Genomic DNA, 24,781 nt, shown 5'->3' on the forward strand with positions numbered 1-24,781 from the left:
TCTGATGGTGTCGCCCTCTCTGATGGTGTCGCCCTCTCTGATGGTGTCGCCCTCTCTGATGGTGTCGCCCTCTCTGATGGTGTCGCCCTCTCTGATGGTGTCGCCCTCTCTGATGGTGTCGCCCTCTCTGATGGTGTCGCCCTCTCTGATGGTGTCGCCCTCTCTGATGGTGTCGCCCTCTCTGATGGTGTCGCCCTCTCTGATGGTGTCGCCCTCTCTGATGGTGTCGCCCTCTCTGATGGTGTCGCCCTCTCTGATGGTGTCGCCCTCTCTGATGGTGTCGCCCTCTCTGATGGTGTCGCCCTCTCTGATGGTGTCGCCCTCTCTGATGGTGTCGCCCTCTCTGATGGTGTCGCCCTCTCTGATGGTGTCGCCCTCTCTGATGGTGTCGCCCTCTCTGATGGTGTCGCCCTCTCTGATGGTGTCGCCCTCTCTGATGGTGTCGCCCTCTCTGATGGTGTCGCCCTCTCTGATGGTGTCGCCCTCTCTGATGGTGTCGCCCTCTCTGATGGTGTCGCCCTCTCTGATGGTGTCGCCCTCTCTGATGGTGTCGCCCTCTCTGATGGTGTCGCCCTCTCTGATGGTGTCGCCCTCTCTGATGGTGTCGCCCTCTCTGATGGTGTCGCCCTCTCTGATGGTGTCGCCCTCTCTGATGGTGTCGCCCTCTCTGATGGTGTCGCCCTCTCTGATGGTGTCGCCCTCTCTGATGGTGTCGCCCTCTCTGATGGTGTCGCCCTCTCTGATGGTGTCGCCCTCTCTGATGGTGTCGCCCTCTCTGATGGTGTCGCCCTCTCTGATGGTGTCGCCCTCTCTGATGGTGTCGCCCTCTCTGATGGTGTCGCCCTCTCTGATGGTGTCGCCCTCTCTGATGGTGTCGCCCTCTCTGATGGTGTCGCCCTCTCTGATGGTGTCGCCCTCTCTGATGGTGTCGCCCTCTCTGATGGTGTCGCCCTCTCTGATGGTGTCGCCCTCTCTGATGGTGTCGCCCTCTCTGATGGTGTCGCCCTCTCTGATGGTGTCGCCCTCTCTGATGGTGTCGCCCTCTCTGATGGTGTCGCCCTCTCTGATGGTGTCGCCCTCTCTGATGGTGTCGCCCTCTCTGATGGTGTCGCCCTCTCTGATGGTGTCGCCCTCTCTGATGGTGTCGCCCTCTCTGATGGTGTCGCCCTCTCTGATGGTGTCGCCCTCTCTGATGGTGTCGCCCTCTCTGATGGTGTCGCCCTCTCTGATGGTGTCGCCCTCTCTGATGGTGTCGCCCTCTCTGATGGTGTCGCCCTCTCTGATGGTGTCGCCCTCTCTGATGGTGTCGCCCTCTCTGATGGTGTCGCCCTCTCTGATGGTGTCGCCCTCTCTGATGGTGTCGCCCTCTCTGATGGTGTCGCCCTCTCTGATGGTGTCGCCCTCTCTGATGGTGTCGCCCTCTCTGATGGTGTCGCCCTCTCTGATGGTGTCGCCCTCTCTGATGGTGTCGCCCTCTCTGATGGTGTCGCCCTCTCTGATGGTGTCGCCCTCTCTGATGGTGTCGCCCTCTCTGATGGTGTCGCCCTCTCTGATGGTGTCGCCCTCTCTGATGGTGTCGCCCTCTCTGATGGTGTCGCCCTCTCTGATGGTGTCGCCCTCTCTGATGGTGTCGCCCTCTCTGATGGTGTCGCCCTCTCTGATGGTGTCGCCCTCTCTGATGGTGTCGCCCTCTCTGATGGTGTCGCCCTCTCTGATGGTGTCGCCCTCTCTGATGGTGTCGCCCTCTCTGATGGTGTCGCCCTCTCTGATGGTGTCGCCCTCTCTGATGGTGTCGCCCTCTCTGATGGTGTCGCCCTCTCTGATGGTGTCGCCCTCTCTGATGGTGTCGCCCTCTCTGATGGTGTCGCCCTCTCTGATGGTGTCGCCCTCTCTGATGGTGTCGCCCTCTCTGATGGTGTCGCCCTCTCTGATGGTGTCGCCCTCTCTGATGGTGTCGCCCTCTCTGATGGTGTCGCCCTCTCTGATGGTGTCGCCCTCTCTGATGGTGTCGCCCTCTCTGATGGTGTCGCCCTCTCTGATGGTGTCGCCCTCTCTGATGGTGTCGCCCTCTCTGATGGTGTCGCCCTCTCTGATGGTGTCGCCCTCTCTGATGGTGTCGCCCTCTCTGATGGTGTCGCCCTCTCTGATGGTGTCGCCCTCTCTGATGGTGTCGCCCTCTCTGATGGTGTCGCCCTCTCTGATGGTGTCGCCCTCTCTGATGGTGTCGCCCTCTCTGATGGTGTCGCCCTCTCTGATGGTGTCGCCCTCTCTGATGGTGTCGCCCTCTCTGATGGTGTCGCCCTCTCTGATGGTGTCGCCCTCTCTGATGGTGTCGCCCTCTCTGATGGTGTCGCCCTCTCTGATGGTGTCGCCCTCTCTGATGGTGTCGCCCTCTCTGATGGTGTCGCCCTCTCTGATGGTGTCGCCCTCTCTGATGGTGTCGCCCTCTCTGATGGTGTCGCCCTCTCTGATGGTGTCGCCCTCTCTGATGGTGTCGCCCTCTCTGATGGTGTCGCCCTCTCTGATGGTGTCGCCCTCTCTGATGGTGTCGCCCTCTCTGATGGTGTCGCCCTCTCTGATGGTGTCGCCCTCTCTGATGGTGTCGCCCTCTCTGATGGTGTCGCCCTCTCTGATGGTGTCGCCCTCTCTGATGGTGTCGCCCTCTCTGATGGTGTCGCCCTCTCTGATGGTGTCGCCCTCTCTGATGGTGTCGCCCTCTCTGATGGTGTCGCCCTCTCTGATGGTGTCGCCCTCTCTGATGGTGTCGCCCTCTCTGATGGTGTCGCCCTCTCTGATGGTGTCGCCCTCTCTGATGGTGTCGCCCTCTCTGATGGTGTCGCCCTCTCTGATGGTGTCGCCCTCTCTGATGGTGTCGCCCTCTCTGATGGTGTCGCCCTCTCTGATGGTGTCGCCCTCTCTGATGGTGTCGCCCTCTCTGATGGTGTCGCCCTCTCTGATGGTGTCGCCCTCTCTGATGGTGTCGCCCTCTCTGATGGTGTCGCCCTCTCTGATGGTGTCGCCCTCTCTGATGGTGTCGCCCTCTCTGATGGTGTCGCCCTCTCTGATGGTGTCGCCCTCTCTGATGGTGTCGCCCTCTCTGATGGTGTCGCCCTCTCTGATGGTGTCGCCCTCTCTGATGGTGTCGCCCTCTCTGATGGTGTCGCCCTCTCTGATGGTGTCGCCCTCTCTGATGGTGTCGCCCTCTCTGATGGTGTCGCCCTCTCTGATGGTGTCGCCCTCTCTGATGGTGTCGCCCTCTCTGATGGTGTCGCCCTCTCTGATGGTGTCGCCCTCTCTGATGGTGTCGCCCTCTCTGATGGTGTCGCCCTCTCTGATGGTGTCGCCCTCTCTGATGGTGTCGCCCTCTCTGATGGTGTCGCCCTCTCTGATGGTGTCGCCCTCTCTGATGGTGTCGCCCTCTCTGATGGTGTCGCCCTCTCTGATGGTGTCGCCCTCTCTGATGGTGTCGCCCTCTCTGATGGTGTCGCCCTCTCTGATGGTGTCGCCCTCTCTGATGGTGTCGCCCTCTCTGATGGTGTCGCCCTCTCTGATGGTGTCGCCCTCTCTGATGGTGTCGCCCTCTCTGATGGTGTCGCCCTCTCTGATGGTGTCGCCCTCTCTGATGGTGTCGCCCTCTCTGATGGTGTCACCCTCTCTGATGGTGTCACCCTCTCTGATGGTGTCACCTGGTGGGGTCCGTAACCCCCACATGACGCCAGTGCAGGAGGGCATTGCATTCCTGGGGCAACAGTCGCAACTACCAGAGGACATCTGTTTAAGGTGAGTGGAGGTAAGTTTAGGGTAGACATCAGGAGTACGGTTCTTCTCCCCCTACTCAGAAGCCGTTTTCTGGTGCTTGGATGCAGATAATGCGCCGGCAGACGCAGCTGGGGGAGTGCAGCTGGGACGTTCAGGTGGCTGCGGAGAAGACACCTTTCTGTCACCTGAACGGGCTGGCTGAAGAAGAGGCGTGTCCGAGCGATCACCGGCTCCTGTGGACTGTGACCATAGTCCCACAGCAGCTTTCAGGTGCAACAGGGGATTCTCTGAGCCGGGTTAAGTAAGTGCTCCTCCTGGCCGGGTTCTCCACTTTCAGGTGGCCACCCAACAGCTACATTGAGGTAGAATAGGCGGCGGCTTTACAGTCAGGTATTCTGGCCACCTGAAAGCGGCTAGAAAAAGGTGAGTGTCTGGAATGCACTACTGGGGGTAGTTGTGGAGGCTGGTACAATAGGGACATTCAAAAGACTTTCTGCCACAATAGCGTGGACCTCCCAATGGCAATTAATTTCAATTTTCCACCCCATTCCTTGCTGACATGTCTGTCCATGGTCTCATGCACTGCCAGACTGATACCACTTGCACCCTTCAACCGGATTACATTAATGTCGACTTCTCCAGTTTCTGCGAGCCTCCCCCACCTCAACCTTTCCTTCTTTCCTCGAGCTGTCTCTCTTTCTCTCTCTCTTCCCTTTCTATCTCCCTTCTCAGAGCCAAAAACAGGCCCCTTCCCCCATCAATTCTCTCCTGTCCTCTTGTATCCAATGAACACCTTTGGTCTGTTGGTCTGAATTCCACTCCCCCCCCTCCCATTCTTCCCTTTTTACCAGCCTTTTAATAACAGCCTCTTGGACAGAAAAAATACAGGGATATGGGTGTGAGAGAGGGAAGGATCAGATTGCTGTTGAGTAGATTTACATAGGTCAGCACATCATCAAGGGCTGAAGGGCCTGTAAGTGCTGTGATGTTCAGTGGTTTTCAAACTTTTTCTTTCCACTCACATCCCACCTTAAACAATCCCTTACTCATCACAGAGCACCTATGGCAAAGGGATTGTTTAAGGTGGGATGTGAGTGGAAAGAAAAAGTTTGAAAACCACTGTTTTAATCATCCTTAATTGACTCGTTATGTGCACGGTTTCATAACTCCAAAGAAAATGGGTCGAGGAGTCACGTGATGGAGTAGTGGCCGGACGGTGAACTCCAGCCCTCTCCAGAAAAGTCGGGAAAAACAAGAGAAAATACAAAGGCACAGAAATACAAGTTAAAGAAAAGTGAGTATAAAGGTGGAAAGAAGATGGAGACAAAAGGAGAAAAATCAAAATCAACGGAAAGAAGAGAGGAAGAGAAGACAACGGAGGAAAAAGGTGAAGGCCTTACCTGTCCGAAGAGGCCCGCTGTGGAGAGAGGGCCCCACTACCTCAGGTCGGTAGAAAAAGAACTACAACAATGGCTCACAGAGCCGAGTAAAAGTGCGCAACCGCGCATGCGCGACTCCTCGCGCATGCGCGATGCGCGACTCCTCGCGCATGCGCGATGCGCATGCAAAAAAACACACCGACGGGAGGGGGGACCAGCTGGGGAGTCGATCTCCACAGCCGGCAACGACAGCTGCAGAACACCTGCAGCAAGAAGAGACCACAGAAGACAATGGAAACAAGAAAGAAGAGGAGGAAAGGGCAGCAAAGAAACAACAGATGGTCAACCCAGAGGAAGAAGAAGAGGAAGAGTACAGTGAAATAGATAAAGGGAAAGGCAAGGTAAAGGATATACTTGCTCTTGTTAGAGGATACATGGAGTCATTTAAAGAATGGCAAACACAGGAATTCAATGATTTAAGAAGAAGAATAAACAACACAGAAGAGAAAATAAATAAAATGGATATGACCTTAACAGAAATGGGGAAAAAAATGGACAAGATGGAAGAACGGGCAATAGCAGCAGAAATGGAGGTAGAAGACTTAAAAAAGAAATTGGAGGAATCTAATAAAAAAACTAAAGAGACACAAGAATTACTAGCCCAAAAAATAGATATAATGGAAAATTATAACAGAAGAAATAACATAAAGATAGTGGGCCTTAAGGAAGATGAAGAAGGCAAGAATATGAGGGAGTTTATAAAAGAATGGATCCCTAAGGCCCTAGGATGTCCAGAACTACAGCAAGAAATGGAAATAGAAAGGGCACATAGAGCATTGGCCCCTAAACCACAACCACAACAAAAACCAAGATCTATTGTAGTAAAATTCCTAAGATATACTACAAGAGAAAAGGTACTGGAGAAGACAATGGAAAAAGTAAGAGAGGGCAACAAACCACTGGAGTATAAAGGGCAAAAAATCTTCATTTATCCAGATATAAGCTTTGAACTCCTAAAGAAGAGAAAAGAGTTCAATACAGCAAAAGCGATTTTATGGAAGAAAGGATATAAATTTACACTGAAGCATCCTGCGGTATTGAAAATATTTATTCCAGGACAACAAAACAGACTATTCTCGGATCCAGAAGAAGCACGAAAATTTGCAGAACAATTACAAAAATAGACTGAGGGATGAAGACGGGTAATGAAGCATCCTGCGGTATTGAAAATATTTATTCCAGGACAACAAAACAGACTATTCTCGGATCCAGAAGAAGCACGAAAATTTGCAGAACAATTACAAAAATAGACTGAGGGATGAAGACGGGTAATGAGAGCAAAAATGATCACGATTGATATGTATGTGGGTAAAGACAAAAATAGACTGAGGGATGAAGAAGGGTAAGGAGGGTAAAAATGACCACGATTGATATGTATGCGGGTAAAGAGGTATAAGAGTGAATAGAGACAATGGGCATATGTGAAAGTATCTGTAATTAGAGGAAAACATAGAGAGTATAGACAAGAATTAATAAGAGAAGGTAATGGAATAGAGAGAATAAGGAGGGAATTAAAAGAGTGACCTTTGTGACATATAAAAAGCGAAATCTTTTCTGGGGGGGGCTGGGTGGGGGAAAAGAGCGGTCACTGCAAAATCAGTTGACGCTTGCGAGTGGATTCGCAAATCCAAATGGAGAGGGGAGATGTGGTTGTCCGACAAGGGATAAAGGGCAACTCAGGAGGGGAAGGGGAGATTGGGGATAAAGAAGATAGAAATAGGAGAATAAGGAAAATGTTGGATGTTGTAGGAATGTTGTCTGGTAAAGAGTTGAAAATAAGAAAACAGAAATGGAAAAGGAGGAAAGGTAATGATGGAAAAACGGAAAGAGAAGATAAACAAAATATAAAATGGCTACGCTGAACTATATGACTCTAAATATTAATGGAATACATAACCAAATTAAAAGGAAGAAACTACTAAATTTACTGAAAAAGGAAAAAATAGATATAGCATTTGTCCAAGAAACACACTTAACTGAATTGGAGCACAAGAAATTAAAGAGAGATTGGGTAGGACATGTAACAGCAGCATCGTATAATTCAAAAGCAAGAGGAGTGGCTATATTAATTAGCAAAAATGTGCCATTTAAAATAGAAGAGGAAATAATAGATCCAGCAGGGAGATATGTTATGATAAAATGTCAGATATATTCAGAGCTTTGGAATCTACTTAATATATATTCACCTAACGAAGAAGATCAAAAGTTTATGCAAGATATCTTTTTGAAGGTAGCTAATACGCAAGGGAACATACTAATAGGAGGGGATTTCAATCTGAATTTGGATCCAAATATGGATAAAACGGGGAAAAAAATTAACAGGAAGAACAAAGTAACCAAATTTATAATTAAATCAATGCAAGAAATGAAACTTGTGGACATATGGAGGAAACAAAACCCAAAAGAAAAGGAATACTCATACTACTCGACTAGACATAAAACATACTCAAGGATAGACCTATTCCTGTTATCAGCCCACATTCAAGGGAGAGTTAGGAAAACGGAATATAAAGCTAGACTATTATCGGACCACTCACCCCTGTTATTGGCAATAGAGCTAGAGGACATCCCTCCAAGAATGTATAGATGGAGATTAAACCCCATGCTACTTAAAAGACAGGATTTTAGAGAATTTATTGAAAAACAATTAAAAATGTACTTTGAAGTAAATACGGAATCAGTGGAAGATAAGTTTATACTATGGGACGCAATGAAAGCATTCATTAGAGGGCAAATAATAAGTTATGCAACCAAGATGAAGAAGGACTATAACCAGGAAACAGAGCAGTTGGAAAGGGAAATAATAAACATAGAAAAAAAATTAGCAATAAAGGAAGATACAACCAAAAGAAGAGAATTGGCGGATAAAAAAATAAAATATGAAACATTACAAACATATAAGGTGGAGAAGAATATAATGAAGACAAAACAGAAATATTATGAACTAGGTGAAAAAACACACAAAATCTTAGCATGGCAGCTTAATACAGAGCAAACTAAGAAAATGGTATTGGCAACAAGGAAAAAAGACAAACAAATTACATATAATCCAAAAGAAATTAAGGAAAACTTCAGAGAATTCTATGAACAATTATACCGAACCGAAAACGAAGGGAAAGAAGGGAAAATAGATGAATTTTTGACTAAAATTGAACTACCAAAACTACAAATAGAGGAACAAAATAAATTAACAGAACCATTTGGAACAGTAGAAATACAAGAGATAATAAAAAATTTACCAAATAATAAGACACCAGGAGAGGATGGACTCCCAATAGAATTCTACAAAACATTTAAAGACCTAATAATACCGCCCCTCCTGGATGTAATCAACCAGATTGATGAGACACAAAACTTACCAGATTCATGTAAAACAGCAATAATTACAGTGATACTAAAACAAGGGAAAGATCCACTCTCACCAGCGTCATATAGACCAATATCTCTGCTAAACACAGATTATAAGATAATAGCTAAACTATTAGCGAACAGATTAGCAGAACAGGTACCGAAAATGGTAAATTTAGACCAAACTGGATTTATCAAAAAAAGACGCACAACAGACAATATTTGTAAATTTATTAACTTAATTCATGCAGTAGAAGGAAATAAAGCACCGGCAGTAGCAGTTGCTTTAGACGCAGAGAAGGCCTTCGACAGAGTAGAATGGAATTACTTGTTCAAAGTATTGCAAAAATTCAGTTTACCGGAGAAGTATATTAATTGGATTAAAGCATTATATAAGGGACCGTTAGCGAAAGTGACAGTAAATGGACATGTATCAAAGCAATTTAACTTAAGCAGGTCAACGCGGCAGGGATGCCCACTATCACCATTATTGTTTGCGCTAGCTATAGAACCACTAGCAGAATCGATAAGAAGAGATAATAATATAAAAGGAATAAAAATAAAAGACAGGGAATATAAAATCAGTCTGTTTGCGGATGATGTGATAGTGTACTTAACAGAACCAGAACTATCAATAAAAGAACTATATAAGAAATTGAAGGAATATGGAGAAGTGTCGGGATACAAGATAAACGTAAATAAAAGTGAAGCAATGCCTATGAATAACGCGGATTTCTCAAAATTTAAGGAGGAATCCCCATTCAGATGGCAAACGCAGGCAATAAGATACCTAGGTGTGCAAATAAACAAAAATCTAGGCCAATTATATAAACTCAATTACAATCCACTAATGAAAAAATTACAGGACGATTTAGAGCATTGGAAAGAGCTACCACTAACACTGATAGGAAGGATAAACTGTATTAAAATGAACATTTTTCCAAGGATACTATACTTATTTCAGGCATTGCCAATACAACTGACAGAAAAATTCTTCAAAGAGTTAAAGAAAATAATAAGGAGATTTTTATGGAGAGGGGGGAAACCGAGGATAGCACTAGATAAATTAACAGAATGGTATAAACAAGGAGGCTTACAATTGCCAAACTTCAAAAATTATTATAGAGCCGCACAATTAAGGTACCTATCAGATTTTTATCAAACAAGGGAAAAACCAGACTGGACGAGACTAAAATTAGATAAAATAGGGGAAAAGATACCTGAACACATGTTATATAAATGGGACGAAAAATTGGTACAACATAGAACTTCTCCAGTATTACACCATCTCCTCAATATATGGAAGAAGATTCATGTAGAAAGAAATAAAATAAATTACCAAATACCAAAACTAATATTGACGCAAAATAAGCTACTCCCTTTTACAATAGACAACCTTGCCTTTAGAAAATGGGAAAAAAAAGGGATTAAAAGAATAGAAAATTGTTTTTCAGGAAGTAGATTCTTATCCTTTGAACAAATGAGAGACAAGTACAATATAACTGGAGATACAGCGCTGGCATATTACCAACTGAGATCCTACTTGAAAGATAAATTAGGAAACAACTTGAGTTTACCAGAGGGAAGTAACCTTGAATATGTGATTACAGATACAATGTTAATCAAAAGATTTATAAAAAATATGTATATTAAACTGCAAGAAAAGGAGAATGAGGAAACAAATGGTAAAACTAAACAAAAATGGGAACAAGATTTAAATATAAAGATAAAAAAGGAAACATGGGAGAAGTTATGCTCTGGAACGATGAGAAATACAATAAATACGAGGCTGCGTATGATACAATATAATTGGTTACACAGACTAAACATTACACCGCAAAAGTTAAATAAATGGGACCCAACAGTATCTGATAGATGTTTTCGATGTAAAAAAGAAAGGGGAACAACAATTCATGCAATCTGGACATGTGAGAGAGTAGAAAAATTTTGGGATGATCTCAATCAGATATTAAATAAAATAACAGAAAACAATATACCAAAGAATCCAGAGATCTTTCTCCTAAGTAACATAAAAAATAAAGAATTTGGAATTGACTTGGAAGATGCACAAAAAAGATTTGTCAAGATAGCCCTAGCCGTAGCAAAAAAATGTATTATGTCAACCTGGAAATTGGAAGATAATTTGAAAATACAACAATGGTATATAGAAATGAATAAATGTATTCCATTAGAAAAAATAACATATAGTTTAAGAAATAATATTGAAATATTCGAACAAGTATGGGAGCCTTACATTAAATACAATAGCGAAAACCTACCGGGAACAAACATTACCTAAGTTGATGGAAGGAGAAGAAAAGAAAAGAATGGACTCAGTAGAATTTCTGGTGTATTTCTGTTGAATGACAACATTGTCTAACTGAATTAATGCAACCTAGATTGTATACCTAAAATGGATGAGAGGGGGGGGGTGGGGGGGTGGCTTGGGAGGAGGGAGGGGGGAGGGAGAAAAAGTCACTGTAAATGTGTGGAAAAGAAAAAGTGTATATCATGGCTATTGTGATTTATGGTGTGAAAAATAAAAAATTTAAAAAAAAAACAATAAATTCAATCAGGGCTCATTTTAGAAAAAAAAAGAAAATGGGTCAATGACAATTTTTCTCAAGCAAAATATTTCAGTAACAATTGGGTCTAGAGCAGTGATTCTCAACCTTCCCTTCCGACTCACATCCCATCTTAAGCAATCCCTTACCCTTCACAGGGCACCGATGGCCTAGGGATTACTTAAACTAGTATGTGAGTGGGGAAGAAAAAGACCGAGAACCATTGGCCAAGAGGATGCAGGCTGATAATTGTGACAGGTCGGTTATGCAGAAGGGCAAAGTTCATGCAGAGGGAGAGGAACTGATGAGAGAATCAAAGAGCGAAATGTTTTTGAAGCAAGCAAACATTTGAAACAGGAAGTACTGCAATATGGGGACAAAGATTTAAAACAGAACAGCCACAATCTCGTGCAACACTACACGCCCACCTCCTAGAGTGGTGTCAATCACACAACCACTCTAAAGCACCTGATCAATGCGCGTGTCTGTCGCTGATCGTATCGAGCCAATACTTCAGGTACTCAAATTTCTCAGGGTGGTCACTGGTCTAAACCTTTCCTCCCTCACATCCATAACCCTCTATTTTTCTTACATCCATGCACCTGTCCAAGAGTCTTTTAAATGCCCCTATTATACCAGCCTCAACCACTACCCCTTGCAATGCATTCCATTAACCCAATGTCTTAAAAAAAAACAACTCTGATCTTTTCTCCCATCACAGATGTCCGCTGGCATTTGCTATTCTCATTCCGGGTGCAAAAGACACTGGCTGCCCACCCTATCTATGCCTCCTATAATCTTGTCAACCTCCATTGTCCCCTCTCATCCTCTATCGCTTCAAAGAGAAAAGTCCCAGCTCTGTTAACCTTGCTTCATAGGACATGTTCTCCAATCCAGGCAACATCCTGATAAATCTCCTCTGCATCCTTATCAAAGTTTCCATATCCTTTCTATAACCTGCCAGCCAAAACTGAACGCATTACCATAGTTTAATAGAGCTGCAACGTTACCTCATTAACAACATTCCTTTGTTAATTTTTGTTTGCTATGAAGATGTTTGCCATTTGCCACTAGTCCAGTACCCCCACCAATAAGAGAAGCAAACGAGAGCTCCTTCAGAGACAAAGAGTGTCCGTGGTTCGCCTCCTGCGCTCCCCATAACCTGCGCAGCCACACAGACTCCAGTCTGCTCCAGTGGTGAACCCGAGATCCCAGTTCTCAACCTTCCCTTCCCATTCACATCCCACCTTAAGCAATCCCTTGTAGAGCAGCTACGGCATAGGGATTACTTAAGGGTGGGATGTGAGTGGAAAGAAAAAGGTTGAGAACCACTGATTTAGACATACAGCACAGCATAGGCCAATTCGGTCCATGAGTCTTTGCCATCCAATTTACACCCCATTAACCAACACCCCTCTACATTACAAATGGTGGGAGGAAACCGGAGCCCCCGGGGAAAACCCACACAGACACAGGAAGAGCATATAAACTCCTTACAGACAGTGCAGGATTTGAATCCAGGTCCAGTCCTGATCGCTGGCGCTGTAAAGGCGTTACGCTAACTGCTACGTCAACTATCCAGCTTGGATTAATGATCCAAAACATGGCTACTCATCCAGTAACTTTACTCTCTTGCTGTCCTCAACCAGCCTCTATTCCTGTCACATCTCAAAGCAAGAACTATCGACTGCAATAAGCAAAGCCACAGTGATAGTTACAGAATACAGTAAAATGAACTGCCAGTACGTCAAGGTAAACAAGGCTTTATTTGGATCTACTGCACACTGCGGGGAGAGGGCCAGGTGGATAGCTCCCTCACATTTCAGAAGGCGGAAAGTTGGGACTTCTGGGACTGTTTTGTTTATTTTCCTTGGCCCTGCAATGGGATACCAAGGGATGTGTACAGTTTTTTTTTTGCACTACCAATACGTGATAATTCTTCCTCGCCCGTCGGAGGAAGAATCTTAGGGTTGTATGTGATGTCATGTGTGTACTCTGACAATACATCTGAAGTTGCCCTGCACCATCTTTCAGACTGATATTAACCTAGGGACCCATCTGCCCCCTCAGGAAGGTGTGCAAGATCAAAGAGCTGATACCATTTGCAAGCATAGGATGCCTCGGCCTATATTTTACCCCTTCAATTGTTGGAAATACATGGTTGCTGGTCATTAATATTTGTTGTGCACAGCCTACTGTATTTATATTATTACATGACTTCAACTGGCTGCAAAGTGTTTTGAACTTCAGCGTGTGCGATGGGTACAGTTCCTTTATCTGTCCATTTGGATATTGTGTTACGTCAGCTCCTCCACAACATGCTCGCACTTAAATCTGCCTCAATTCACTTCCTGGAGAAAGGGGACAAGTATGTCATCGAAGATTCTTGAAAACTTCTTGGGGGGGGGGGGGGGAAAGAAAGGAGAACACCCATCGAAGTCTCAGTAGTGAAGAGGGTCAAGATCTTCAAATTCCTGGGTGTCACCATCTCGGAGGATCTGCCCTGGAGCCTCCACATAGACGTCATCACAAAGAAGGCTCACCAGTGGCTATAATTTGTGAGGAGTTTTCGGAGATTTGGTGCGTCACCGAAGACTCTCATAAACTTCTACCGTTGTACCGTGGAGAGCATTCTGGCCGGTTGCATCCGTGCCTGGTATGGAGGGGCCAACCCTCAGGACAAGAGGAAACTCCAGAGGGTTGTTAACGGTCTGCGGGATCACAGACACCAGACTTCACTCCATCGAGAACATCTGCATGATGCGGTGTCTTAAGAAAGTAGCCTCTATCCTCAAGGACCCCTCCCACCCTCTTCACTCTGCTACCATTGGGAAGGAGGTACAGGAGCCTGAAGACGAGCACTCAGTGGCACAAGGACGGCTTCTTCCCCTCTGCCATCAGATTCCTGAGTGAATGATGAACCACAGGCAGTGCCTTGCTTTGACTTTTTCTTGCACTATTTTAATTTATTTTGTAAAGTAGTTCATATAAACGTTTGCACTGTGATGCTGCGGCGAAACAACAAATTTTTGCGAAATTTTCATGATAAATTCTGAACAACCTTTAGATTGTTAAATCTACAGCCAGGGAATACCACCAGGTTGTTACAACTTAATATGGAAAAAAAAACTATCGATTATCGCCAATTCAATTTAATATATACTACTATAGTTTCCTTCACCCACCCCCCCAAAAAAAAAAAGAGCCTGTCTGGCTGCAGCAAGTCAGAATTTCAGTGGGTATGTACATCGTACAGGACAATAAACTCATTGTAATCCACAATGTCAAAAGAAAATGCCTCAGCCACTACAATGACATGGCAAGCTTGTGTTTGGCTCCAGCAGTATCCATGTGGGTGTTAGGGAATGGAGTCAGCCAGCAAGGTGGGAAAGGGCAAGAGAGAAGGGGGACAAAGGGGCAGGGGCAAAGTAAGAATTACAAGCTGAGTGGTTGCAAAGCAAGCTGGATTACCGTGGGAACTTTGACATCCTTCAGATGTGGAGGCCCAAGACATTGGGTGTATTTAAGGCAGATGTCGATAAGTTCTCAATTAGTCAGAGGTTATGGGGAGGCTAGGGAGTAGGACTGAGTGGAACAATAGATCAGCGTATGATTAAATGGCGGGGCTGAATAGATGGGCTGAGTGGCCTAGTTCTGCTCCAATAGCTTATATTGGGTCTCCCACACAACATTCCAACATCATTGGTTTCTCTCCCCACCACCTTCCCTTGCCCCATAACTGAAGCTCCAAGCTGTGTGCAGCCCATACAAGTCAAACTCGCCAACAGCAGCACTAGAACCCAACACTTCCAACCTGCTCACACCTCTATGGCCCACTCCAGCCGACCTCAAGGTAGGGGTGGGCGTGTGTCTGTCTGTCTCTTTCTCTCTCTGTGCCTGCGTCTGTTGGGGGGGGGGGGGGTCTCCAATGTGCAATTTCCCACTACACTTCCAAGACTCTGTCCCGGTGACGAGCAATGAATTCAGGATGCACCTCTCCCCCTACTGAACCTCTTGCCCTCCCAGCGCGAACGACTTGCCTGCTTTCTTGCTGTCCGGGTTAATTCTGGGCGAAGACGATTGTCATCAGGACCAGCTGGAGAGGGGAGAGGGATCCGAATGTGAGTAGAGCCGCTCCTTCGAGTTTGCGGTGCAGAAGATCACAGCTCCACTTCCACCAGGTTCTGCCCCACTGCGAGCTGCACGGAGATCGCTGCGAGACAAGCTCGAGGGAGGGCGGAGTGGGGGGGTTTGACAGTGCCGTGTATGGGGAGGGAGGGAGGGAGGGGGGGGTTGGCAGTGCCGTGTATGGGGAGGGAGGGGGGGGTTGGCAGTGCCGTGTATGGGGGGGGGAGGGAGGGGGGGGGGGAGGGGGGGGGGGAGGGGGGGGGGGAGGGGGGGGGGAGGGGGGGGGGGGGGGGGTTGGCCGTGCCGCGTGTCTGGGGAGGGAGGGGGAGGTTTGGCCGTGCCGTGTCTGGAGAGGGGAGGGGGGAGGTTTGGCCGTGCCGTGTCTGGGGAGGGGGGGGGTTTGGCCGTGCCGTGTCTGGGGAGGGGGGGGGTTTGGCCGTGCCGTGTCTGGGGAGGGGGGGGTTTGGCCGTGTCGTGTCTGGGGAGGGGGGGGGTTTGGCCGTGTCGTGTCTGGGGAGGGGGGGTTTGGCCGTGTCGTGTCTGGGGAGGGGGGGGGAGGGGGGGGTTTGGCCGCGCCGTGTCTGGGGAGGGGGGGTTTGGCCGCGCCGTGTATGGGGAGGAGGGCCCGCCCAATGCAAAGCTGCAGAGTTCGCAAAGGGCCGGACTAACAGTGGGTGCGGTCTGACAAAAAAAAAGTTCACCTTTTGTTCCTTATGAGCAAACCTGATGGCGTGAACTCTGCTCCCCCCCCCCCCCCCCCCCCAAACAAGTGTCCCGGAACGGCCCCCCGCCGAGACCGTCCTACCTGGGAACAAGCGGCGAGAGCCAGGTGGATGGTGACTCGAGTGAAATGCCTGGTATGTGCGCTGTCGGGCTCCACAGAGCGAGAGAGAGCGCCGGGTTTTGCACGCCCGTCCCCTCCACCCGCGGCTGTGGCGGTTCGCGCCGCTTGGGGACCTCCTCCCAGCTCAGGGCATTTCGTCCCGTCCCACTGGGACTTGAACTCGCGGACGAGGAACTTTTGGAAGTTGCTACTAATGAGTAAACCTCATTAGGGTTTCGACCACATTCTCTCTCTTTTTCAAACCAAGCAACTTCTCCCTGCTCCGCTTTGAAGAAGTCAGTCCTGCAAACGGGCCATCGGCTTGTCGGGCCCCTTCCTCGGGGACAGCAGCGGGAGGCCGTTCGCCCCAACTGGCCCCGTACACATGCCCTGTGGCAATCTCTGAACGTGCAGGAAGAGCACGAAGGGGGTCTAACTCCACCTGGATGGCTGTCAATTAGCGGCCGACCTGAATAGACCCCTCGGGGCTGACTCCACCTGGATGGCCATCAATCAGCCGCCGACCTGAACAGACCCCCTAAGGGGGCTGACTCCACCTGGATGGCAGCTGACCCAAATATAGACCTGAGCCCTCCCCTCCTGAGCCAGTCCCACGGGAGCCACTGAAGCATGAACTGGTGTTCAGACTTTTACTGGAATAAAGACTGCTGTACAGTCTTTTGAGTTTGTGCTTGCTTCCTGCTACCTCAGCTCACTACGCACCTGAACACATAAAGGAGACCGTTTGACTTGCTGAGTTTCACCAGCTTTGTGTGTTTTAACTTCACTCCCACCCCCCCCCCCCTTCCCTCCCCCATGTCTGCAGATTTTACAGTTATTCTTTTTCCTACTGTGTGAAATCTCTTTGAGGGACACCTGCCCTGAAGAAGTTCTCCTTTGCTCGCGGAAGGGAGTTCTGTGGGATTCTCTCTCACTGCTCCCCATCTGTAGCCCCTGCTGCTCCCAAGCTCTCTGACCATGTGCTTGCTCAGACTCGCTCACCTCCTGCTTTTGCAACCACACCTTCCCCCAATCTCTCCCCCTTACTCTTTTGCTTGGACGTCTGCCGACAATTTCCCATACCTTGAAATGTCCGTGATGTATTTCTACATTTGTTATATGAAGAGCGCTGCTTGGCCTGCTGAGTTTCACCAGCTTTGTGTTTTTACCTTAAAACTATGACCCCTCGTGTTAGCCATTTCAGCCCCCGAGAAAAGCCTCTAGCCCTCCTCATGATCAATGCCTCTCTCAGGTCAGCCCTCGTCCTCTCTCAACAATATCATTTCCCCAACTTATTTCTTTGTAAACTGTTCTCCACCCATTCCCATGAACTCCACCCCAACGTTCCAGTGCTCTCCTGAACAATTTGGAGTGAGCCATTCAACCTTTCGACCCGCACTCATTTGGGCTGTGAGAGAAGAACACCTGAATAGACCCCTCGGGGCTGACTCCACCTGGATGGTTCACTGGGGAAACGCGCAAACTCCGCACAGACAGCACCCAAGGTCAGAACTGAACTTGGGTCACGAGCAGGGAGGGAGAAAGAATGCCTACTCACACTGCTGTCTACTATTCAGTTCTGGTCACCTCACTACAGGAAGCATGTGGCTACTGTAGAGGGGGTGTGAAGGAATTTTACAAGGATGCTTCTGTGATTGGAGAGCACACCTTCTGAGGATAGGCTGTGAACTTGGTCTTTTCTCCTCTGAGCGACGGAGGATGAGAGATGGCCTGATACAAGATGATGATCATGTGGACGGCCAGAGGCTTTTTCCCAGGGTGAAATGGGGCACAGTTTTAAGGTGCTGTGCAGTAAGTACAGGGGGGATGTCTGTGTTCTAGATCGAGTGTCACAACTCTCCTAGTTAAGGAATTCCAATGATTCACCACACTCTAATTGAAGACATTTTGTTTATCTCACTCCTGAGTGGACAAGCTTTTATTTGACACATGGCCCCTGGTTCTAAACATGCTATCCAGGGGAAAGCAAAAGCCATTAGACCAAAAGGAAAAGAATTCAGCCATCGAGTCCACCCTGCCATTCCATCAGTAAGAACAGAGCATGGGCTGGGTGGTTGCTGCTGCTCTCTGACCCCAGTGTTCCCCGTGGATGTGCGCAATCGTGAGGAGGGTTTGCCTGTGATGTCCTGGGCTGTTTTCCACTACCTTTTGGAGGTATTGGTGACCCCCATCCCAGACCATGATGCAGCCGGTCAGTGCGCTTTCCACCATACCTCTGTCGGAATTTGCCAGGGTTTCTGGTGTCATGCCAAACTCCCGAGGAAGTCGAGGCACTGACGTGCTTTCTTCACGATGCCATTGGTGTGTTGGGTCCAGGAAAGACCCTCCAAGATAGTGACTTATATTTGCTAACCCTCTCCACCTCCGATCCCCCACTGATTATTGGATTTTACACCCTCTAGCTTTCCCTTCCTGAAGTCAGCTCCTTGATTTGGTGACATTGGTGCACCAACAACCACCTTGCATTCATTCACCCAACTTGCAACCGTGTCTGCCTGTCCCGCATCGGACTTGTCAGCCACAAACGAGCCTGCAGCCGACGTGGACATTTACCCCCTCCATAAATCTTCATCCGCGAAGCCAAGCCAAAGATATTGTCGTACTGAGCCACAAGGTCGTAGATGTAAAGGGAGAGGAGCTCTGGAACTATCCTTTGCATTATCCGTGCTTTTGTACGATGCAATAGGTGCTCCAGGTAATATCCCATTTGAGGTGACTGTTTATATTCCTGCCTTTTCACTCTGTAAATGTGTTACAGTGCTAAGGTCTGTGTGTGTATATGTACTGAATTAAATGCATATATTGTAGGTGTGCCAGCCTCTGTTTTCTCATTTAGGTTGTTACTTTGTTACAAGGTGACTCCAGTAGTTCACTGATTGATTTTTGTCTTCAAAAACTGGTTTTCGACTGAAATTTGAGGAGGTTTGTGCTTGTGGTTACAATGTGAACATATTGAGAATGTAAGGTGCCACTTTAAAAGGCCAATCATACGCAATCAAATGCAGTCCTGAAAATGTAGCCAGGAGCTGCATGTCATTTGGAGCTTAAAAGGAGATCACCAAAGACTTCTGCAAATTTCTTTTGGTGTACCGTGGAGAGCGTTCTGCCTGGGTGCATCGCTGTCTGGTACGGAGGTGCTAATGCACAGGGCAGGAACAAGCTACAGAGGGTTGTAAACTCGGCCAGCGACATCACGGGCATTAGTCTTCAATCCATTAAAGGGAATCTTTAAGAGGTGGGGTCTCAAAAAAGCAGCCTCTATCATCAAGGGTCTTCATCATCCAGGCCACAACCTCTTCTCGCTGCTACCATGTGGTGCACACAATAATCACGTCGACATGAGGGAGTGATTAAACAGCTTCCATTACCAAAGACCTGAGCATTACTGATATATGATTTGGCCAGGTTCCAGGTACAGGAGCAAGAGTGGGGTTGGTGGGGGGGGGCAAGTCCGGGCATGCCGGCCTTTATTGGGAAATCCGGGGAGAAGCCAAGGGAGGGGTTAGGGAAGGTCAGTCTATACATCCATGCAAATGCCTTTCACTGCATACCATCAGGAAGGAGGTACAGGAGCCTGAAGATGAACACCCAACAGTACAAAAGTACCTTCTTCCCCTCCAACAGCAGATTTCTGAATGGACAATGAACCCATGGACACTTTTCTCTCTTTTTTTTTGCACTAGTTATTTATTTTTTAAATCTTGTCTTTATGATTTGTAATTTATGGTAATTTCTGCACCTTGTTCTGCACAAGGTGCCGAAATAGCAAATTTCATGACACGTTCATGGCCATAAACCTGATTCTGATCAAAGTGCAGCAGAATGCAATATTTCCACAGCTTTATAGTTGCTGAATGCTCAATAAACTGGGGAATGTGTGTGTGTGTGTGTGTGTGTGCACATGCTTGTGTGTTTGGTTGGGTTATGTATGTAAGAACAGATATTGTCAGAGTGTGTATGGTGAGTGCAAGGTGTGTGCGTATATGATGAATGTGTGAGCATTGCATGTCTATGTGGGCACATTTGGAAAGTGTGTATTGCTCATAGATTATTGTTTCAGATTATATGTTGCCCAGTCTCCACATTGCACTCAGGTGATTGGGAAGTCAGCGGCGATTATAAACACAAGCAGAACAAAGTTGTCAGTACCTCAAATTCTCCCCACCCTCTTTCTCTCAGCTGAAATGGTAACAAAGCCCGCAGATGGATTCAGGTTGCTCTGGTTTTGATCAGAGCTGGCATTATATATCTCCACGTGATTCTTCACTGGAGACCCAGAATCAGAATTTTTTTTCTCAGTGGTTGTTCTTGCTTTGGGATATGCTGGTGTGGAGGAGATTTTGTTTCTAGAGATTATAAGAATGCAATCGAATGTTGAAAGGGCTGGATGAAGTGGATGTGGAACAGATGTTTCCAGTAGTGGGAGAGTCAAGGACCAGAGGGTACACTCTCGCAATAAAAGGATGTTCCTTCAGAATGGAGATTTCTTCAGCCTGGGGTGGGAGGGTGGTGAACCTGTGGAATCTGTCGCCACAGACGGCTGCGGAGGCCCAGTCATTGGGTATATTTAAAGTAGAGGTTCCTGATTAGCAAGGATGTCAAATGTTATGGGGAGGGGAATGGCAGGAGAATGGGGTTGAGAGGAAAAATGTATCATCCATGATTCAAATAGGAGTGCAGACTTGATGGACCAAATGGCTAAATTCTGCTCGACATCTGACGGCCTTAAGGTCTAATTTAGAATCTAGAATTTTGAATATAACTGGCAGTGAATTGTGATAAACATGCACATGGTTTACTAATGATTTTGACAATGAGTTTACTGTTGTAAGCATTGTTTAGTCTTGTTGCCACAAGGAGGCAAACTTGGCAACCTTCTACCGATCAGTAATGGCAGCATCATGGCCTGGTATGGGGGCACCGATAGCCCTGAGCAGAAAGCCCTGCAAAAGGTAGTGGACGCAGCCCAGTGCATCACAGGCAAAGTACTCCCCACCATCAAGAACCTCCACAGGGGACACTGCCATCGGAGAGCGGCAGCAATCAAGGTTCTACCCCACCCAGCATATGCTCTGTTCTTACTGCTGCCATCAACAAAGGGTTATAGGGGTCACAGGAAGGATATGGAAACTCTGGAGAGGGTGCAGAGGAGATTTCTAAAAAAAAACCAACAAAAATATCCAATAAACACTTACAATAGTGTACTGAATTGAATTAAAAAAAGACGATGAATTTAAAAAAAAAACATGTAATAAATATTTTCCGTTTTCTTCGTGCAAAACTAAATGACAGCAGACAGACCTTTTGTCGTGTCCGAGCAGTTTCTGATTCATGTAAGGAGGTTCTTTTATTTTTAAATTGTATTTATTAATCAAAATAAATCATACAATCAAAATACAAATAGATACATAACATTTATCCCCTATAATTCCTCCACCCCTCCCAACCCACTTCTAAGCTACCTCAAAAGAAAAAGGAAATATTAGACTGCAACTCCAACATCCGTGTGGAAAAATACTTACAAATTCAAACCCAAACATCTCATATATGGGCTCCAAACTTCAACAAAAAAATGAATTACATAAATCATATGTTATCTTTTCCAATGGAATACAACAAGGGGAGGTTCAAGAGCCTTGTTGGGAAGAAACTTTTTTTTCCCCCAAAATAAACTTTATTCACAATCAATTATTTCCAAAAAAAGAAACCCGGTTCAGTCTTTCCACATCTTTTGTGACATATCCATACTCTACACTGTTGCATACGCTCTCCACTTATCACAAGATTGAAGATATAGGAGCGGAAGTCAGCCCATCGAGTCTGCTCCGCCATTCTCATCGTGAGCTGATCCATCCTCCCTCTTAGCCCCACTGCCCGGCTTTCTCCCCCCTGTCCGTCACCCTTAGTGCCCTACAGTTCAACCACTGTGGCACCTTGCCGTTGCTCCCTCCCTCTGTGATTTTCCCTCTGTCTCAGTTCGGTAGTCAGTAGACGGTGGTCCTGTCTTTCCAGTCCTCTCCCTTCCCCCTTACCCACCCAGCCATCTCTCCTCCCCCTCATTGCTGCTGTCCCCTCCCTCCCCTCAGCCACCTACTATCTCCTGCCTTCCCCCCCCACCCACCCTTTTGTTCAGACACCTGCTAGCATTTTCCCAGAACTTGACGAAGGGCTCAAGCCCGAAATGTCAGTGATGTATTTTTACTTTTGCTACATAAAAGACACTGTTTGACCTGCTGAGATTCTCCAGCATTTTGTGTTTTTTTTTAAACTTCAACCCTGGTGTCTGCAGATTTTCGTGATTTACTTCTAGACACTGGCGCTTGCCCACACTATTAATACCCTTCAGGAGAGGAATTCCTTGCCCAGGCCAGGATTAGACTGGTAAACTAAAGGAGGCTCTCCACCTTCTCAAGGACAATTTGCAATGATAAGGAATCTCACACTGTGCAGACAGCAAGCATCATATCTTGCATTCATTCAATGTCACATTAAATTTAACACACTGTGACAGAGTATATAGATATGTTTTTGGGAGATAAATTGAGAAAGGTTTGCTAGTGTAGGTTACACACAAACACTTTAAAACATCTTATTTAGAATACTGGAGCTCTGCCCCATGCTAAACATATTGGGACCTCAGAGCTTTTGCAAGAGCTTTGCTCAAGAGGCTTCACTAATGAATTGTTGTTTGCAAAAGGCAACAGATGAAAGCTTTTCGGAACCACAGATTGTCTGGAGGAGAGCTTGATGTTGTAAGAGGGTCACGTGGTTTTGCAAGCAGAGAGAGAGAGACGCACACAGAGAGATCAGTTTTGTAGTGTTACAGCCAGCAGACTGCAGCTGGGTCTGGAACAGAAGAAGCTCAAGCTTGTGGAATGCCCCAATTTGTAAGATTTGTAAGAAGGTCAAACCCCTTGTGGTTCATGCAAGAGGAGAGGACTGGCAGTCTAATATTTCACTTGGAATAAGTGAAACAAAAAAGGAACTCTGTGGTGACCTGAAAGAAAGAGATTATCATCTGGAGAACCCTGAAGGGGCAAGTTTTGTCAGAAAGACACTTGAGTGGCCAATCAGTTGTGGATGTCCGGGAACAACACATCTCTGAAAAACCTTCCTGAGCAGTAACCGTTTACCTTTCAAGCACCAAAGCCTGGTGAACTTTATAAATGTTAAATTCTGTACACAGTATAAGAATTGCCTGCAACCAGTGAACCTGGAGGAATGAGAAGTGAGATTGAACAGTGAACCAAAGAACTTTTCTGAACTTACACACACATTACATACACATGCGCTTAGAATTAGAAGGGGGTTAAGTTAGGTTAGTTAAGTCAATAGTGATAAGTTAAAATGTGATTCTGTTTTCATGTTTAAAGATAATTAAAAGCAACTTTTGTTTAAGTAACCATTTGTCTTGGTGAATATCTATTGCTGCTGGGATTTGGGGTCCTCTGGCTCGTAACAACTCTGTCAACTGATCAAAAGTCCCACACTTTGGAAAACATAACACTTCAAAACACGCTTTCTTCACACAATGATGTCATGTGGCTTGTTAACAAAATTTGTTATATTCGCCAATTGTTGCACTGGTTGGCCCTCCGAAAGCAGCACTCTCTGGTTAGAATAGAATGCTTGTTAAATGGGATAATTCTCTATCCAAAAGCCTTGTGATTAATTGTCCAGTTTTCTTTGTGGGACGTCTGTAGACTTGATCATGGGATGTTGGAATTTCCCTACTCCCGGAGGAAATTTGAGGCTGCAGAGGTGAACGTTTCATAATCGGATGCATTCTCACCCCCGACCCCCAGCAAGCTGTGAGCTACTTGTGGTTAGCACTTTATCAGCCAGAAATACAAGTGAGAATCTGGGCGTTGGTCTGGCATCTGACGTCAATGTACTCTCAGGATAGGACGGTTTAGGTGTCTTCAGCAAACTAGCTCGTTATTCCACTCCCTTGAGAACCAGGCTGTGAGCTGATTGTGGTTTAGATCAGACCAAGCACCAGACACCTTGTCTGAAGTTGAGCTGCCTTCAGCTCTGCAAGAGAAAATGTGTCATTTGAGGCTTGTAAGATGCTGCACCACTCCCCCCCCTACCCCAGAGAGAGTGGCACCTGCCTTCCCCTCAGGTGCCAGAGGTGGGACCCCTCTCACCTCACAGATAGTTAGGACTCATGGCTGTGCGCGCGCATTAACCTCAACTACTGTGTCAGCTCTTTTTATTTAAATTTAGACATGCAGCACAGTGACTGGCTCTTCCGGCCCACGAGCCTGTGCCACCCGATTACAGTGGAAGTCTGAAAATCTGGACCCCTCAGGCATTGGGTCAGTCTGGATTTTTGAATTGTATATGAATTCAAAATTCAAATTGTATATGAATTCTGTGGTGGCAGTGACTGTGAGAGGGTTGGAGGCGAATCCACAGACATTCAGTGACTCTAGTCTTTTGCTTCTCAGCATGCCGGACATGCTAATGGAAAATCTTTATCTGTCTTTTGGCAATTTCACGTAATATTACATGACAATACATGGTATTTGATTTGATCTGAACATCATACGAATGGCTGCGCCCAACTGCTAACCCTGTTACATCTGTGTGAGGTGGGATCATCCTGTGCCATCTTATTGCCACTACTGTATTCACAGTGAATAAGAGGGAAGGCTGGTGAACTGAGGTGAGCTGTAACTGGGGTAGAATGGTCA

The 24,781-nt window shown here is 46.8% G+C and overlaps 1 protein-coding gene and 1 long non-coding RNA gene across 5 annotated transcripts in view; one reads left to right on the forward strand and one right to left on the reverse strand.

Annotated features, from left to right (window-relative positions):
• LOC138754064 (pleckstrin homology domain-containing family A member 2-like) overlaps window positions 1–24,781 on the reverse strand; it is a 129,990-nt gene that overhangs the window by 86,049 nt on the left and 19,160 nt on the right. Inside the window, exons 1-2 of one of the 4 annotated variants that reach the window (XM_069917812.1) lie at window positions 16,044–16,069; window positions 15,151–15,206 (exon numbers count right to left, since the gene is read on the reverse strand). The exons of 1 other annotated variant lie outside the window; for it this stretch is intronic. The gene's annotated coding sequence lies outside the window, so the exon portion shown is untranslated. Of the gene's footprint in view, window positions 1–15,150; window positions 15,381–16,043; window positions 16,253–24,781 lie in introns of those variants that run through there. 2 more of the 4 variants (XM_069917813.1, XM_069917815.1) reach the window with 2 other exon arrangements.
• LOC138754066 (uncharacterized) lies at window positions 15,857–18,889 on the forward strand. The gene is made up of 2 exons (XR_011351555.1): window positions 15,857–16,095; window positions 18,485–18,889. It is a non-coding gene; the product is annotated as an uncharacterized lncRNA (long non-coding RNA).

Source organism: Narcine bancroftii, chromosome 2 (genome assembly GCF_036971445.1).
Source record: "Narcine bancroftii isolate sNarBan1 chromosome 2, sNarBan1.hap1, whole genome shotgun sequence".
NCBI lineage: Eukaryota > Metazoa > Chordata > Chondrichthyes > Torpediniformes > Narcinidae > Narcine > Narcine bancroftii.